Raw genomic sequence first — 16,377 nt, forward strand, 5'->3', positions numbered from 1 at the left:
TGGAATCACAAATCACCAAAACACCTTGGAAGAACTTGAGAGAATATGTATGCACACTAAAATCGGCCCACTCTTATTTTCACACACTTGTACCAATTTTGTGAGCCAAGGACCCTTTTATATATTATGGAGGACTAGGGTTACATCCATGTAAACCCTAATACCCATGACCTTTCATTTACATAGGATCCATGGACCATCCATGAAAGCTTAGCCCAACCTAAATGAACTTGGCCCATTCCATATATATAAGAGTCCATATTTAATTAGTTCTTTTTTGATCACTTAATTAATTCTAAATTAATTTTTGATCAATACTAATTAAATAATATGATTCCATATTAATATATTAGAACTTATAATATATTAATATAAATCATAAATATACTATTCTCAAAAGACTATCCATATAAATTGTGCCGGTGAAGTGTAACCCAAATGGACCATGCCGGGTCGGGTCAAGTACATACCAAATATAGTTATGGACTTAGACATTAATCCAACAATTCCGCATTTGAGAAACCTGTGATTGTACTCTGATAATATACTATTTACTAAAATGATTTTGAGACTTGTGATTTGTGACCTTATATTTGAAAGGATTTAAATGATGTTTTACGTTAGCTATTTTGACAAGTAATATACTTTAAAACAAAAATTTTTGGGTCTCGATTTTGGGATGTTACAGATTTTTTGTTTCTAATTTCTATTTAATTAGAATTCCTTGATGTAAAACACAATTAAATTACAAAAACCAGGTTTTATTAATCAAAAGTAACATATAATAATTTTCCCAGTTTAGGGATGGTATGAAACAGTTACACAAAAAGTATAAGATTTTTTCATGATTATTTACTATTTTTCCATGATTTTGTGATTATTCAAGAAATTAAAATAGTGAAAAATAGTTAGAAAAATAAAAAATTCAAGAAAAATTATTTTAAGGTCTTTGATTTCAGTTAGAATTAAAATACAAAGTTTGGGAAATTTTGGAACTAAATTGAATTAGTTTTTGAATGTTTAATCATTGGAACACCTCCTAAAATGTTAAAATTTAACATTTCAATAATGGGAAATTTCCACTTAAATTGTTATATAACAATCGATTTAGGGAAATCTAATTTTCACAGAAAAATGTTTATAACTTATCAATATCACAATTTTGATACAATATTGGCATAATTTTATTGTAGTAGTAAGTATACCAGTATTAGATTTCGATTAGAGACTCGTTAGTGTGTAACATCGTGTAGGAATCGATAGTGGTACAAGTGGAACGTAGTTCAAGGCATCATTTGCATCATCTCAATGTATTGTGAGTATTCACGTCTCCCCCTATTTTTGGTTTTTATGTTTTGGGGTGGAAAAACATGTCCAAAAAAACTATTTATTGTTTGTTGTATTTAAATTGATCTATATCAAACTTGATTGCTATATTTTGCTATGTATGTCTATGTAACTTGAAACATGAGGCCTTATCGTCTTAAGTCCCTTACACTTTACTCCAACCATTAACTCTTTGAGCCAATGGTCATTATGGATAGCGCTATTAGGAATTGACAACTCCTCACTCACCCAATTGCTTGAGTGCATGATACCATATTCATCTATGGAACGATAAGCATAGATCTTGATAGGGCATAAATCACAGGCTTGGTTGTGAACTCATTATTGGCTCATATACGTACAAACTAGCTTACTTATTATAGCAACGAACTTTGTTTCTCATTATAGCAACGAACTTTTATTACTGGAAACTAGTTTACTCGTTTTAGCAACGAACTTGATTGCTCATTATAGCAATGAAACTTGCTTACTCGTTTTAGCAACGAACTTTATTTCCCATGAGGATATGAACGTTGCATCTCATTTGGGCAACGTACTTTATTTCTCATGATGACAACGAACTTTGTTTATGCAAACTTATTTACTCATTTTAGCAATGTACTTTTATTTATGGAAACTTCTGTCAACTCTTTGATTACGATTCATGAAACCAATATTATTTTTAACTTGTGAACTCACCAACTATTTTTATAGTTGACGTTCGTTTTACATGTTTTTTCAGGAATCACCTAGTGAGAGGCACGTAGAGACATAACACTTGTAGGAGCATTTGCATGTGTTGTCTTTCAAATACATTGTATTTATTTTAAAAAGTTGTTCAAAGTCATTGTACATTATAATTCTTTTTAATATTATGGTTGGTGTTGTCTTTTAACTTTGGTATAAGACCCTTTGTACTGCCATGCTTCGTGTTTCCGCTTTAGCGGGGTGTGACAATGGGCGTACTTCGAGTTATGTTGGGCATACGCTTTCCAGGTGTCGCGGTCTTGTTCCAAGCCGTGGGGAGGAAGTTGTGGCCCAGATCTTGCCACGTGGCACTCCGAGGTTTAATCCAAACATTAATTATCTTTTAAAATCTGTAACTTTCATATACAAGCTCCGTTTTTTACGTTATTTATATCCACTTGTAGGTATCGATGTGATCTACAACTTTCGTTTAGACTCCGTCGGCTAGTTTTGAATTCATTTTTAAAGTTATATTTTAACAGGCTTACACAGTTAAAGTTCGTTAACAATTCAAAACTTTGTCATCCGACGTCTGTTTTCAACTGTACTTATATCGTTGAGCTCCTATTAACGAGATCTTCAACTCTCATTTAGGTTGTGTCGGCTAAAAGTCGATCGATCTAAAATTCGATTTTCGGGTTGTATACTTCTATGTTGAATCTTAGAAAAATCATAACTTCATCAAACGAAGTCAGGTTTGGACGTTCTCTATATGCACGCTCTCGGTTTAACGTCTACTATGACTTTTGTCTAGATTGCTAAGGCGAAAAAGTAGTTTATCAAAAATTCACTTTTTACGATACGCGGTGCCGTGTCGGTTTAGTCGCGAAACTTCGACGTGTCATAACTTCTTCGTTATAAGTTGGATTTCAGCGTTCTTTATATCTACATAATCCTTGTCACAACTACTTCAACTTTCTTCAAAGATATCGGGTCTAATTATTATTTTATTTTAGACGCGTATTTTATTCTTATTTTATTATATCGTTATAAGCACGTATATCGCACCTAAATCACATAATACTCAAATAATTCTTCTCCATTACATAAAATAGGTTACAATTGTTGACCCTAACTCTTACATCATCATAATAATGCTTAGCCAGAAACCTGGACGTTACAGCATCGTGAGGGAACTCATTAAGCTTTGTGCTTATAGTTTTAAACTTAAATGTTTCAGGTGCTTCGGGTAGCAAAGGGAAGAGCCCGACATGATCGCATCACATCTTCTTTTATTCTTTGAGATGTTTCGCACTTTTGATATCATGACTATGATTTGATGATGTTTGAACTGATGGTTATTTTACTCTATTGAGAATGAAATTAGAATGTTTTTTTTTATATAAAATGAAAAATTTACTCTATAAATTTGGGATGTTACATTTGGACACATTTATTTATTGATGTTAAAAAATAAAGTATAACTCTATGCTAATAATTACATTGAGTTCAAATAAATATACAAGAAAATAGAATTATACTAGTTTTCATCAAACCATGTCTAGTTGCTTATGTGGCACAACCTCGTATGACTTGGATGCTTATGTGGCATAACAACATTATACTACCTTCCTGACATAAGTTGAACAAAATCTTGATTTTCATAGAAAGAACCAACGTCCCAATCCTCGGTTGAAGATGACAGTGTCATTAGTGCAACCACAATCGACCGCATGCTTGGCCTCAATTGAGGGTTTTCGTGTGTACATGCTTTAGCAAGTTGGGCTATCTACAAATTTAATTTTAACGATTTAAACTTATAGCTTTCCAGTTTCAGCTTGTAAAAATCACAAGTAACAACGTACCAAACTCTCTTTTCCAATATGGGCAATGCACTTTATTTTTTAGTCATAATTGGAATGTATTTATATTTTTTCCCATAATATCAGCGTACCAACATTTTTTACAAATAATAATAGCTTACATACATTTTTCACCAATAATACCAAAAATAACAATGTACATATATTTTACTACCAATATGAGTAATGTATTTTATTTGTTACATATTGTTATCATCAGTATACAAATGTAAGTATGTTGTTATTTATGTATATAAAGATGTAAGCACATTACTAGTATGAGTTATATATTCCTATAGTTAGTAATAAGAAAAATACGTTGAATGCATAAAATAAATTTAAAGAGATTGTTATTGTCGTTCAAAAAATTATACATTCCCCACGTTGATAGAAATAAATAAATATGTCAGTGTCCTACAATCTATCCCTTTCATATTCCACACATATTTCTTATTTATTTATCTTGAAGTTATTCAATTCCACCACTTATTACTATCAATGTATCAAAATAAATGCAACATTTTCTTATTGTATAAAATAAAATATGAATTTACTTTTTGTACACGTGACATGATTACCTAAAATTAATACATAAGATTCTTCAATTTGGGTTTTATTTGAAATCTTTTTGAAATTTAGAATCACGATAACCAAAAGTAAGGATTTAGTGAATAGGTAAACACAATTGCGATTATTTTGTTTACTCACCTTGCGGATAGAGTCGATAGGGTAATCAGCTCCAAGCCTTGGATCTATTAGTTTGCATAAAGCTTCATTTGGATTAGACAAACTTAAGACCTCCTCAAACTATACAAACAAAGTTATAAAAATAATGTCATTGAAAAATGTTAATATGGAATTAATGTCAAGAATAAACAAGATATGTGGAAAAAAAATTAAGAACTAACCAAACCGACAAGTCCTTTAGACTCACTAGACAATTCATTTGCCTTGACAATGGCTTCTTTTGCTGATATTAGTTCAAATAAAACAACCCCAAAAGCATATACATCAACCTTTGGAGAAACCTCACCATATTGAGCATATCTGCACCAAAAGTTTTCATTTTAATCAGATCATAATCCACATATGGTCAATAAGTATGTTTTCTTGAACAATAAAAAAAAAGAGTATAATGATTTAATCAGTACAAGTTGCTAAACTGATAAAATGGTGAAAATATGTTGTGCTTTATGTATTTTCGCCTTTTTCACATTAGATCTTTATTGAAAAAATAGTGTACAAATTTACTCAAAACTTACTCTGGAGGCATGTATCCAAATGTGCCGACTAAACGAGTTTGTAAGGAACCGCTCCCAACTTCTGTAAGTTTTGCTAGCCCAAAATCAGCAACCTACGTGTTTTTAGTATTAAAATATTGATAATATGTGACTTTCTCACTTGTATTTTGTAAAAGGGTAAATGGAAGTAATTGTAACATACTTTCATTTATTTATTTATCATAAATAACATCTTAGTTTCATATATATCTATTACAGCAACCAATGACTTCCAGCCTAGCTGGGAAGAGGTACCGGGTTTAATACCCACGTGGGGTCAGAGGTCGGGAGTTCAATCCCTGCAAAACCCAATTTGAGTGCCTCTTAAACTTGTGCCACATGTGAGGAAATTTTCCCTGGAAACCCCTATGGGGGCTGGGTTTGCCCTGTAAAGGAGCTCGAACCCGGGGTGCTCGTTGAAATATGCGAGTAAGCTTCCGTTTAATCATTTGCCGTTTCCAAAAAAAAAAAAAAATCTATTACAGCATTATATTTTTTCACTTTTTATTTATTTATTTTGAAAAATATACCCAATAATAGCATTAGTTTTGTATTTGGATGACATTTGTAATAAACAAATAAATATGAACTACATTGCAATTTCTTGCATTTTTGGTGGCTTGAAGCCAATGATATCTTGGTCAAGGAGTTGTTTCAAGGTTTCAAAGTATAGTTGTAATAGGAATGGAAACCTTTGCACGATAGTTTTGATCGATTAAAATGTTAGGAGACTTGATATCACGATGAATATACACGGGAACTGTGTGCTCGTGTATGTATTCAAGCCCTCTAGCCGAATCAAGGGCAATTAGTACCCTTGTAGCCCATGGAATTGGCTGCCTCCCTGCAAAGGTTACACTTTTGTGGTTAAAAACATGATAAGCACAAGCATATATGTATATATTTATCTGTATATCTGTATTGTACATGTACATTTTAAAACCATGGAACTATACAAGGTTTTTTTTTTTTTTTGTTTTCGTTACTCCCTTACCCAATGAACCTCGCAAGTGTTGACTCAAATTGCCATTTTCGATAAACTCGTACACCAAAAACAACGATCCTTCTACACAATATCCTATCAAACGTACCTGCAAAGTTCGAAATGGTTGTAAATACATATTTCAAATTGCACATGACAGAATAGGACCAATTTATACGATGTATATATGTTAACAAAAAATACCTCCGAATTTAAGACTAATTTCCATTCAATGACTTTGAAATTCAATATTGAAATTGAAAGGCATAATGACCATTTAACCATTTTTAGCATAATTTTGGCAGGATTTGGTGTAAATCACACAGATTACAAAGTTGGATGACCATTTCTGCACTTTTTATGGATATGTGACTTATATAAAACTTTTGCACTATTATGGTGGCCCCTATAAGTATTTTCTTGTTTCTAAAAAACCAAAACGACCCTACCCATGCCCTAAACCAAGGATTGACAATATTCATGGTCAACAATGCAAGAACATCGTTAAAGTATTCGACAATCGATTTTGAAACCATTACGTTTCTATATAATTTCTCAAAAGGTACAAAAAGAATAATAAAGTGTGCACAAGTTTTGAGATATTACCAAGTTCAAGTGATGAACATGTGTTAAGACCTTCAACTCAGCAAGAAATTCTTTTGATGCTTGCATATCCATTTTCTTTATTGCTGCTTTCTGTACTTGTCCAACACCAAAACAATATCAACTTCCCAAAACAAAAATATAAACATGTTGTTTTTCTTTTAGCTAATGGATTCAATAGGGATATGACTTAATCCAGTAAGTTATATATGGGTGTGTCCTTTTCACTTTATACAGAAAAATAACTTAATAGATAAAGTCATGGAAATGGTACATTAAGTCCTAAATTTTTACAAAGTTTCCCAATTTGTTTTTTCCCTCGTCATTTTCTCAAATACTTTTTAAACAAGGTTTTCCATCTTTGTATTATGTCACTTTTCGACATGGTATAAATGTTCACTTGATGTTTTTCTGGTCTAGTAAATCCATTTAATCCCTAAAATTTATGAAAAATGATACTGACTATTAACTTGGACAACTCAAGGACGAAAAGGGTTAAAAAAGTGATTTAAGGACCCAAAAAGCAAAAAATAAAACTTTTATACCATATCCTAAAAAAAAGATAACAAAACAAAAGGATAGGAACTTGTAATTTACACTTTATCCGAACAGTAAAATATAAAAGCAAAATAATAATAATAATAATAATATTAATAATAATAATAATCAAGAACACAAACCTCGCCACGAAGCTCTCCATAATAAACAGCTCCAAAACCACCTTGGCCAATCTTATTTGCCATGCTAAACTCATCAGTAGCCTTGGATAGCTCCTCGTATGTGAACTCCACCGACTTGTCCACGGTTATACCGGTGACACCTGGCGGTGCACCACCAATAAGATGACCTGACTCCACCCTTCTTCCCAAATTGCTATCCGAAGCTAAATCCATAAAAAAAACAAAAACTTACATTTTTTTTGTATTATTCATTATTCTTTCAATTAGAGTAAAATATAGAGAAGTTTATTTTTTTTCTTTTAATTTAATTCCTTTTCGTTCGTGACTTTAATGTTGTTTAGAATTTAAAAATGAGCGTTAAGTCCATGCAACACTTTTCTAATATTATCCTACCCTTTTTAAGTTGATATGGAAACGAGTCAAGGGTTTGACTCGTTGGTCGGTGAAATGTGATTGAAATGCAAGATAAAATGACCAAATAAAATATGGATAATTCTATATGAACCCCTCAAATTTCTTTGTATGCCCCTTGTGAGCGGAATAGTGTTTAACCATTAATTTGGTAATTTTTGTGAGTGAGAGGATATATATAGTAGCACCCATAAAATATCTCGAGTGTTGCTATATGTATCCCCTTTTACTAATTGAATCCCTCAAAATCCTTAATTACCCTCTAATCCTCTCTAATAAATGAAAGATTTTTTTGCCACTTGTCACACTCTCATTCAATTTGTCAAATGTCATTTTGTGGTTATTTTGAATAATTTTTTTTCCACATGTCATTTTATGAGTTTTTCTATTTTATTAAATTTCACATAATATTTTAATGTAATAATTTCAATAAATATAGTAATAAATAGATATTAATTTCACTAATAAATTTACATTTTAATTTCAAAATTCTCAAAATTAAAGCTTATTAGTTTATTTTCTTTATTTAAATTATTTGTTTAAATTTAAAAGATAAAAAACATTTACAGTATAATAAATCATTATTTTTCTTATAAATTTAAAGTTCTCAAATATTTTGACCTTTATATTTAAATTTTTTTTTAAATTAACTCATATAATACATGGTTCTTACAACTAGTTACTTTAATATTAATTAAATCAAAAAGGATTTTGACCATTTTTTTTAAAAATTTTTTTTTTGTCTTTTTGTTGTCTTTTCTTTAGAATATTATTATTATTATTATTATTATTATTATTATTTTCCTATATTTATTTGTGTTGTAGAAAGAGTGGGTCAAATTTATATTTATACATACAATCGTTTGAATAATTGAAAGACGTTTGAATAATTGGCAGACGTTCGAATAAATGACTATCATTGTGTTATTTTTTTCGTTTGGACTACAGTTTTCGATCGAATTATCCATATGTTATTTTTTTGTATGGACTATCTATGTGTTATTTTTCTGTTCGGACTATCTCTATGTTATTTTTTTTATTTGAGCTATCAATGTGTTATTTTTCCTTTTGGACAAAAATAGATAATCCGACCGAAAAAAATAACACAATGATAGTTCAAAAGGAAAAAATAATACAAGGATAGTTCGAATGAAAAATAACATACGAATGTTCCAAACGAAAAAATAACACAGCTGTAATCGGAAAAATAACATATGAATAGTCTGAACTGTAAGGGAAACCTTGTATAGTGTTCGAAGCTTATGTTTCGCATAATACCTATAATGCACCACACAATTATAATAATCAATTTATCAATACATCCGACGATAAATAAAAACAAACTTTGTTTCATTATTTTAGTTATAATAGATTTTAATAATAATAATAATAGTAATAATAAATCAAATAAAGATAATCTTAATAAAAAAAACAATAAAAAACTAAATAAACTAAAAAAATGAACAAAAAAACACAATATTAGAAGAGTGGTACAATTAGTAAAAAGGATGCATATATATTTACACAATATTTCTCTTTTCATTTATGTTCCTAGAAACAACTAACAAGATGAAATATTCACTTTGACACATAGTTGTACTATGTTGTCACAAATAACATTTAAATATGAGTAAGATTTTTGAATATTGGTAAAAATTTGTTTGGAAAAATTGATTATTCAGGTAAATTTGAAATCACCTGTATCCATGCTTTTGAGTTTTGATTAACTAGTTATTTGATTGTGGTTATGAATATGATTAGTCAAGTACCAACAATCAATTTTATTTAATGTAAAGCTTTATTTATTTTAATAAATTACATCGTTAAAAATCTAGTATTACCTTCAAAATAATTTAAATATTGAAAGTTTTTTTTGTACTTTTTATCATATTAAATATTTTTTTGACTTTGTTTTTAAATGAAAATTTATGTCCCTAAATGCTTAAATCCGAAATCAGGTCTCGAGATGCTTTTAGATCAATATGAAATTTCATAGAAGCACCAAAAAACAGAACAAAAAAAAAATTAATAGAATTAGTAGATTACCAAGATGATGTTCGTTTGCATTTTCTTCGAGAAATGATCCTTCCGCAACCCTCTTCCTTCTGTAAAATCCAAAGTAGATGCAAATCCCCAACAAAAGAACCCCGGCAACCGTTCCAACAGATACTCCGACAGTGGCACTGCCGGATAAACCTGCTCCAACCATCACCACTACCACATGATTAACTTAAATATACCATGTACAATTTGTTCATTTGACTTAGAAGTTGAACTTAATTAAAGATATATATATTTCATTGAGTGAATAGGCAAAGAAGACAACCCTTTGTGCTGCAAAAACAAAACACCAAAATCAGATATAAAATAGAGGAAATGCCCCTAAATAGAATAAAGTCAAGGTTTATAGTTTACCTTGTCTTCAAAGGCGGAAAAGTTCCATTTTGATCTGTAATTACATAAAAAGGAGAGAACGTTAAGCGCTAATTATCAACCTATAGATTACGCAACAAATCTTCCGTGGTAACATTGATGTGAAATATACTTTAAATTATTTGTTTAATGTAACATTATATTTATACTTTTTTGTTATTAAACATTGTATTTTCAATATTAAACATTTAAATTTTAGAAAACTACTTAATTATAGCATTTGTATTTTAGTTTTTTATCTTATAAGAACATTACATTTATCAATTATTATCTAATTTTTGCAATCTAAATTGTTTTGTATTTGGATTTTGATAACATTGTTGTAAGCTGATACAATTTATGTTACGACGAAATGAAAGTAAGATGCTATAGTTATATATATATATATATATATATATATATATATATATATATATATATATATGAAAATATGATTAATTTTTGCATTTATACTAAGGTGCTGTTTGTTTTTTTTTTCTAAAAAACCACTTCTGACCACTTATTGTTGCGCCGCGTAGCACACGCGCAACACTTGACCATTCGCAGCTGTTTGTTTTTCAGAAGACTTCTAACTTAAAAACTGATGCGCGTGTGTTGCGTGGCGCAACACTAGACCATCTGCTTCAAACATCTTCACACATTACTTTAACTTATTGTAGCAGTCCGCAGACGTTAAAAAACAAACAAACTTTTTATTACATGTTGCAGTCGTTTGGTCCACCTCTTCTGCTACAGAGGATTGTAGAGGTGGTCCGCAGACTTCAGACATTTTCGCTTTGAAAAACAAACAACACCTAAGAGTAATCATCAGTTTTTAGGCTATGCGGAGTAGGGCTTGACATTGCATCGACAGAGCTGAGACACCATCTCCTCAGCTCGACATGATGAGCTCGGTGTTGTAACTCGACAATCTCTTGAAGATGAAAGAGAAAATCACTCTTCTCCCACGAGCCACTCTTTCTTTCTTCTTCCTCTCTTCTCCCTATCTTCTTCTCTGCTTCCTAACCACGGAAAAAGTTTTTGTTCATTCTTGGTGAGCTGAGGTAAGCTCGACACCACTTCCCCATCCTTAGTTTAAGTTTAAGCTTTTATTGGCGTGTTCGACAAAATTAGCTGTTAGCGGGTAGCTTGTAGTTTGTAGCGTTTTGTTAAACGTTACATGAAGTAGCATTTGGATTTGGAGCGTTTTGTCTAAACTAAACGCTACAAGCTTGTAGTGACAAACAATACTTTTTGTTCAAAACGGAGCGTTTTGTCAAACGCTAGAAGCTAGAAGCTCCCAAACGCTCCCAATCGCTCCGTACCGAACACGCCCTATATGTGATAAAGAAGCAACACTAATCTTGATTCAACTGTGGTGATTACAAAAATTAAAACAAGATTGTGCATCATTTGTTTTTCAAATATTATGTGCCGGTAAGAAAACTTGATATACGAAGGATATATATGTATTTTTTTCTGGAAAGTATCAACACTTGGATTCTTTTTTTGGAAATCGAAGTATTTTATCAGTCTATAATTTAGATTCTATATATAAAGTATTTTATTAGTTTACTAGTTTTTTTATATATTTTTATATTATTATATGATTATTATGATTAATATTTTTTTTTTTTGTTTTTTACTAATATTTACCACTCCCGTTGTAACTTTCTAGAAGAATTAATACAAATCTGTGATTTAACAATATTATATTCTGTTATTAAATTATATAATAAATTAATAATGTTTAATGTAAAAGTGTTAATAAATTATTAAACTATATAATAAAATAATAATGTTTTCGGTTATTAAACCAGACTCGATAAAAACCGGCACCGAGACATTCTTTCATTGGGCCAGTTGCACGTGCAATCCGGCCCGGTAAGCATGAACTTACACTATTCGAGAAAAAAAAAATGAAAAGAGACAAAATCAACGATTTTTTTTTTTTTACCTCTTCCAGGAATGAACACCAAATCCCCGCTACCAAAACTCGATCTCGGATTATAAACCCTCAAAAGATTCTCGTTAATCCCACTTTCATTAGCAATTGAGGACAAACTCTCACCACTTTGAATCGGATACGTGATGAACAATCCATAATCCTTAGAAACACTTTTATCCCCACAAGAACAGTTCACTACAACATTTACTTCACTACCTAAAGGAATGCTTAACTCATTATACGTATTGTAATTCCTCAACATACTTACAGTTGTGAGATTCGAAAAGCCAGTCCCTGCGATCCACGAGTAGGTGTTCTCGGGACTAACATTATAGACGAATCGATGACTCAGAAAACCTCGATCTTCACAGGAACACGAAAAAGGTACGTTTACTCTTGAACCCTCAGCAATTGTGTCTGGATTTGTGATTTGGGGGTTGTAACTTTGAATTTGGGGGATTTTGGTGGAGAAGATTTCCGATACGAATGTGATGTTTGATCTTACCCACATCCGGTATGAAGCCAAAGCAAGGCATTCGTTTTTACATCTTGATTCGATTCGATTAACAATCAGAAATAACACTAAAAACTGTACTGGAAATTTGATTTTACTCATGGTAAGAAATGGAACGAATTCAGGGAAATTAACAACAGTAGGAGCTTGAATGCGGAAAAACTAACAAGACGTAAGATGGGAAATTGTGTTGATTTGGCATTAGTTTAAGGTAATCTAGAGAAATTAACTTGATGCCCAGATGGAAAATTTGATGAATTAGCTACAGAAATGAACAAGAAAGTGTGGTTTATAGTATCTTCAACACATATAGTTGAGGCGACTTGGTCCAAATCCAAGTAGAGAAATAAGTCTTTTTGGAGTCAACTGGTGGACGCTTGAGTCTCTGGTTTGACGTCTAAGAGTTTATTTATGTTTGAATGTTTCTTTCCTCTCTGGCTCTCTGAAGTATTAAATGGGAGGCGACTTGGTCCAAATCCAAGTAGAGAAATAAGTCTTTTTGGAGTCAACAGGTGGACGCTTGAGTCTCTGGTTTGACGTCTAACAGATTATTTATGTTTGAATGTTTTTATTTATTATTATTATATATATATATATATATATATATATATATATATATAAAAGTTGTGGAAGAAAGGAATAGTGAAGTTGACATATTTTGTCTAGGTTTGGTCCCTTGATTTATATATCCGGTCCCTGTACTTCTTTAATTAATTTATTCATGTCCTTTTGTTTGTGTTCCATTCAACTTTCCATTTTTTTGGCAGAATTGGTCTTTGTATTATTGTTGGAAGTTAGGAATACTAAATTTGGATGTTTTTTTGGCAACTTTGCTCATTATTCTTTACCCATTTTGATACTTTTGGTCATTGCAATCAATATTTTTACACTTTTTTGGAACCTTTTAATATTTAAAGTTTGGCCACAAAACTTTAACGGTTTGACAACTTTGATCCCTTTTCTAAAAAGTTGCTAATTCCTACCCTTTTAATTCTTTAGCCATTTTCACACTTCTGGTCCTTGCAGTCAAAACTTTTACATTTTTTGTCCGGGGCAAAGCCCGGACTTTTCATCCTTGCACTTTCTATGTCTGTCATATTTATCAATTCGGAAACAACATTGAAAGCTTCTGGCCCCCGCGTAGCGGGGATAACCTTTCTAGTTTATATAAAATAATGATATGTATAATGTATAATCCTTCGGATTTTAACATTTGATTTAATTTAGTAAGTAAGAAGAAAATTAAAAACAAAAGACTAATGCTCGTCATAAAATGATAAAATTATCCTAATAGTTTAACTTTTATCAAATTTCTTATTGTAAATTTAAATGTACGTTTTTATTTATTGAACTTGTAGATTATTTCTTTATCTTTTACATTTAAAATGCTCTTTGTATATTTTGACATGTTTGTCACATATTATTAGGGCACTTTTAATTTTTATTTCACGGGTGAATTTGCATCATTAAACGACATAGAAAGAAATAATGATAATATTGTTTGTCTATTTATACCCATTTCCTGTGTTATTTTATTTATTTATTTTGCATATCGGTTTCATTTTTTATTTAATAGACTTAATGAATAAAACACTTAATCTTGACAATTATATACAGATTTTTTACTTAATCTTGACAATATGACTTAATGAGTTAAGTAAGAAAAACTTGGTTTAATATATTAAGACACTAACAACTTTCATGTTTGTCTTCTTTCTTTTCCTCCCAATTTCTATCAGATTAAATTGATAAATAAAGTTAAAATCTATAATACGATGACATTTATTTTTTGAAATATAAATATATAATGGTCATTAATCTCATTCAAAATCTATAAAACATACATTATTATTTAGACATAGATTATTGCCCATTAACCTCTTTACTTATGCAGAAATAGCCTCGAGTGTTTTTTTTACCAATATGATATTTGCTACATTAACTTATATGTTATGCCTTTTTCAAAAAAAAAAAAAAAAAAAAAAAAAAAAAAAAAAACCTTATATTATGCACAAAAAAATCTCAAATATTCAAAGCAACATTCTATAGTAAAGTTCCATCTTAAACCAACAAAATTATCAAGGGCATATATATATATATATATATATATATATATATATATATATATATATATAACTTTATTATGTATAAATCGCATTAATATATTAGTTTTATTCATAATCCACTTAAATAAAGTAAGTTTAAAAGTTAACTAACCTTTGGCCGGCACAAACACTAGTCCCAACCCGGCACTAAAATTGGATCTTGGGTTGAACCGCTCCAACAACGTCGTCGGGACACTTGATTCTATACTTATAGACTGCAAATCTTCATCGGGTCGAAGCGGGTATGTTGCAAACAACCCGTAATCCATTGACACGTGTTTGTTGCCACATGTACAATTCACTGTTACATTAATATCAACAAAGTCCGGTATCTGTTCGGCTTCAAACCAATTCACTCGTTGGACCCAATACTCATCCGTAAGATTAGCAAAAACTTCACTAGCAATTTTACCATAAGTATCACCAACTTGAGTTTCGTATTTGAAAGTATGGCCTAAAAATTCATCATTTAGACATAGACAAGAAAATGGGACGTTAATCCGGGCCCCGGTTTCTATGCTATCGCCTCCCGGGATTTGTGGATTGTATCTAAGGATTTCGAGGATTGTTTGAGAGAAAATTTTGCTTATGTAAGTGAGATTTGATCCTTGTGCAACATAATATGATGCCAAGGCAAGATCACAACCATTGCTACACTTGGATTCAATTTTTACAAAGAAGAAAACAACCCAAAATCCCAATTCTAATATACGTTTCTTTCTCTTTGATATATTGTTCATGAGAAAAAGAAGAAGAGAGAAATGAAGAGATATGGGTGCATGTAGAGAGAGAAAGATATGTATTATAGTTCAAAACTTCAAATAGTTGAGAGATTAACTATATTTTAAATTAGAGAGATGAGATTGATTACATGTTGGTTTTGTTTGATAGCATAAAGAATTGTAAAGGAATCGTCAACAAGTATAAACTCCATCATGTTTCTTGTCTTCTATTATTTGTTTTATGATTCTTGAAATTAACCTACAATTTTCAAGAATCATCAACCAAAATGAATATCACTTCTGTTACATAATTAATTTTGAGATCATCTTCATCGAATTGGATAATAACTTCCAAAATATATTTCTGTCGATATTCCATTAATTTCGAATACCTTTTTGTTCATTTTTTTTCTTGTTAAGATTATTTATTTATAGCTGTCAACGTTATTTATATTTATGAGAAAAAATGCATAGTCCCAACCTTTTATTGTATTGGGGTTATTTGTTTTCTTAAGCAATAAACATTTGAATTTTGTTCACAGTTTTATTTGAGAATATGGAGCTTGATAGATTATATGACTTTGACCCGAGTCAAAGTAACCAATAAACAATTCAATGAAGTTTTGAGGAAACATATGAACATATGCAACATGATATATCTTTTCCAAAATTCATTACGAGAAACAGCAACACATTTTACCAAACATGTATATATACCGAAACGCTAATCTAGAAAGGAAAGCTTCATTGCATTCTTATCTACTAACCAAACACAATAATTTCATGTGAAAATTCATTGCATTCTTTAAAAATCAACAAAAGCATGTAGCATCATATAAGAAAAA

At 30.6% G+C, this 16,377-nt stretch overlaps 1 pseudogene across 1 annotated transcript; it reads right to left on the reverse strand.

The window, feature by feature from the left end:
* Nucleotides 1–3,455: 3,455 nt before the first annotated feature.
* LOC145168173 (chitin elicitor receptor kinase 1-like) lies at nt 3,456–15,599 on the reverse strand (annotated as a pseudogene). The gene is made up of 11 exons (XR_013741750.1): nt 14,923–15,599; nt 10,212–10,280; nt 9,878–10,030; nt 7,421–7,623; nt 6,744–6,833; nt 6,150–6,246; nt 5,848–5,999; nt 5,138–5,229; nt 4,784–4,922; nt 4,584–4,682; nt 3,456–3,802 (listed from the first exon to the last, which is right to left on the reverse strand). The product of XR_013741750.1 is annotated as a chitin elicitor receptor kinase 1-like (transcript).
* Between the last annotated feature and the right edge of the window lie 778 nt (nt 15,600–16,377).

This window comes from Lactuca virosa, chromosome 1 (genome assembly GCF_052849685.1).
Source record: "Lactuca virosa cultivar CGN04683 chromosome 1, Lactuca_virosa_CGN04683_v6, whole genome shotgun sequence".
Lineage (NCBI taxonomy): Eukaryota > Viridiplantae > Streptophyta > Magnoliopsida > Asterales > Asteraceae > Lactuca > Lactuca virosa.